Genomic DNA, 3,666 nt, shown 5'->3' with positions numbered 1-3,666 from the left:
ACAATTTTCATACTTTAAAAAAAAACAAAAAACCCTAGTCATATCACCATCTCTTATAAAGAACCCAGGAAATCCCAGAAATAGAAAATTAGTTTCAGGGCATCCCTCAGGCACTTTGAAGCCTTTAAAAAAATTAAATAATAAATTAGCTATTGCTCTTCAGAGGCTTACAGAGCAGCTAACACAAGAGGACCAGGTCCATATCTCAGGTTCTCCAGCTGCCTGGCCCTCTTTAAAGCTTAGACGGATCTCCAAATATCTTTAAAAAGACATACAATTTAATACAGACTGAGTGGGTTTTTTGTTTAGTGGTAGCATGATATTTGGTCCACAATGGTTAGCAGCTGTCTTTGTTTTAAACTCTGATAAAACTAAGACAATAAATAAATAAATAAATAAATAAATAAATAAATAAATAAATACAGCAATGAAGCTAGCCCACACTGACAAACACCTGGAGGACCACTGATTTCTCGTGCACCATTTGGTTTGGTGCTCAATCTCATGAGGAGGGAAGTGCATTACAGGACTTCCTTCTCGAAGATGCTGTACAATGGCATCAAATGGACAAAACGGTTATTTATCCAAGGATGGAAAAGATCTGACCCTGGGGAATACAGGACACACACAGGTACTTCAGAGGTGTATACTTTGACTAGGGCAAAATTTGAGACTTAAAGAAATTATCACTTTAGGTAAATAGTTGAAACTAAGTCTAGTTTTGGGTGAGGTTTTTATGTGTGTGTGTGTGTGTGTGTCCTCATTATCTCCTTCAGTTTAAACTGTCAATCATCTCTGAGAAGGCCACCTTCATCTTTTCCATGTCAACTTCAGCTTCTAAAATTTCCAATACTAGTTTCTCAAAATCATCTTCCCCAGAGAGTGGAGGTTTTCCTGTCGAGGCAGAGCCTAGGCAACACAGTTTTGTTGCCATCTGAGATGAGGAAGGGCCAGATCCTTCTGGGAGCAAGGGTCCTGAAGTAGCTTGGGCTGAAGACAGTCCAGAACTGTCTTTCGGGTTTTCTGTCTCAGACATGGTGATGGATTTATCCTCAGAGAGGAGGGGGTCAACAGCCACGGCTGCCTTTTTGGTGGGCCTTTCCTGCAGGGCACTGTTGAAGTTGAACGGCTTCACCGCAGCGATGCTGTTAGAGTCCATCTCCACAGCCTTGCGTTTGAGAGGCAATCTGGGAGCTGAGATAACCTTGACCACAGATGGCGTCACATTTGTTCTGGATTTGGCTTGACTCCTTTCTTCCAAAGTCTGTGCTGCACATTTCACATTCAGTATTGAGTCCCCAATTCCAGAGGTTTCTACCTCCGCTTTCGGGGATGACTCCGTGGGGAGCGGTTTTGCCAGGTGCTGAGTGCCGCCTGATTCAGCAATGAGCTCTGCATCTCCACGCACAGATGACAAGGTTGCTTTCTCCTTTTGTGACACTCCTCTCTCCTGCTGTCTCGGTGTGTGTTTCTCGTTGACAGTGTCACATCTGTTGACTGGAAGTTTTGTGGGATCACTTACGCTCTTATCTGAAGTCTCACTAGCTTCCATCTTCATCACACTGCTCTGAGAAGCATCACCACTGTCTTCAAGTTTTTTCTCTTCTTTTGCAACTGCTCTCCTGTTGATGCAGAACAGCCTCTTTGCCACCGGGACAGCCTCAGCTTGAGGTCGGGAGTTGCCACTACTCTTAGAGCTTTGCTGCACCCTCAGGGCCTTCTCCAGCTTAATTTCCTCTAGTGTCTTAATATGCACCCCCTGCAGAGACCTGGCTCTTCCTGCAGGCTCCTCCGATTGTCCATTGCTAACAGCAACAGTCCGAAGACTCACAATCTTTTTTAGTTCAGTGTCTTTTGTTAGCACCCGGCAACTTGTATCGTTTTTGGACTTCTGTCTTTCCATTTCCTGCTGCCGATGTCTCTTTTCAGCCAGGACCTCAGAGAAGGTTTTGATCTGCACTGAAGAAGTTTGTGTTCCTGATGAAGAATTGTCGGCTCCTGAAGGTTCTTCTCTCTTGGGTTTAGGTTGCAAGTCTCCACGTTGCCTACTGGCTCTTTCAAGAAGAATTTCTTCCAATGTCTTCACGTGAATCTCACCAGTGTTATGAACTCTCTTTTTCTTCGGTGCTTTATCAATGTTAGCTTCTGGCGCTTCCACTTTTTTCCCTAGCCTCTGTGCAAGTCTTCGCTTTAATGGGGGTTCACTGTCACCACCTACTGAAAGTTTTCGTTTTCCCAGTCTCTCACTAAGACTCAGTCTAACCAAGGACTCTTCTTGTTTGCTTGATGGAGTTACTGTTCCCACCACAGTCCCAACATTCTCCTTCTCAGGGCCTGGATTGGGCTGAGAATCTCCTACTGGAGATTCTCCCGAGGAGTCACCTTGCTTCATGGATTTTTCCTTCATTTTCATTGCTTTAATTTCCTCAAGAGTTCTTATTCCAAAATCCAAGCATTCACCTTGCTTTAAACTGACCCCAGGTTTGCAGGCAGAAGCCACTTGGAATCCATCATGGACTTCAGGAGTTGGTTTCAGGACAGGTGTTTTGCTTTCATCCTCCTCCTCAGAAGACTGATCACTGTCATCATCAGCTGCAATATTGATTACAACATGTGGATGTGTGGGAATGGGAATTTTATTTGAACTCTCTACTTTCATTACACCCCGGAGCTGAGGGGAGGGGTTATACTGAACTGACAATTTGTCCTGTTGGACCCTGAGCTGGCTAGCCTTTATTTCTTCCTGCGACTCAGGCACAGTGGGTAACATTGTTTTGCTTGGAGGTAGGAACAGTCCATCAACATAACGACTTCTGTTGTGGTGGAAAGCACAATTTAGTTTCCGACATCCCATTGGCTGATTTTCCCAATAACAAGGAATTTCACTTCGTTTTTTGGCAATTTCCATGTGGCGAAATCTGCACACCTGTCGAAAACAACGACCTTCTTGCCATAGTGTGCAAACAGTTTCATTTCCTAGTGCAGCTTCACAGTGGCGGAATGGGCAGTTGTCACCTCTGGTGCATGTAGAATAGAAATAAAAGTAGCAGTCTTCTCCCTGATTAGGCATACTGGATAAGTTCTCTGGCCAAAATGGCTTCCTGGAACAAGCCACAGCTTCCTCAAGGTGAAGACCAGCTCTGAGTACTCTTGAAATGGATTCCCTCTTCCAATGACCACTCAACCACAGAAATTGATGTTAAAATGTAATCATTAGCTGGTTGCTCTCAACTATTATGCTTTTTACTCACACTTAATACTAGTCAATTTTCCAGGAATTTTTTGAGGGCAGAGAATATTCCGGAACTGGTGATATTTCTTAGCTTCAGTTGTCCACCGTCCTCACATCAGCCGAACAAGCAGAATCCCAAGACTTCCGGTATCCGAAGACACTTTTTAACGCGTTCAACACCCTTAGTCATGAGAGAAATGCAAATTAAAACTACTATCAGATTTCATCTTACCCCAGTCAGAATGGCCAAGATCAATAACACAAATGACAACACGTGCTGGCGAGGATACAGAGAAAGAAGAGTCATTGCTGGTGAGACTGCAGAATGGGGCTGGAAATCAGTGTGAGGGTTCTCAGAAAGCTGAAATTGATCGAACCCAAGATCTAGCTAGACCACGCCTGGGCATCTTTCTACCCAAAGGACTCTACAGCCT

At 44.2% G+C, this 3,666-nt stretch overlaps 1 pseudogene; it reads right to left on the bottom strand.

Annotated features, from left to right (window-relative positions):
• Window positions 1-772: 772 nt before the first annotated feature.
• LOC110302687 lies at window positions 773-3,085 on the bottom strand (annotated as a pseudogene).
• Between the last annotated feature and the right edge of the window lie 581 nt (window positions 3,086-3,666).

Source organism: Mus caroli, chromosome 10 (assembly GCF_900094665.2).
Source record: "Mus caroli chromosome 10, CAROLI_EIJ_v1.1, whole genome shotgun sequence".
Classification (NCBI taxonomy): Eukaryota; Metazoa; Chordata; class Mammalia; order Rodentia; family Muridae; genus Mus; species Mus caroli.
The sequence above is the reverse complement of the archived record's forward strand: the minus strand, read 5'-3'. Positions and strand labels throughout refer to the sequence as shown.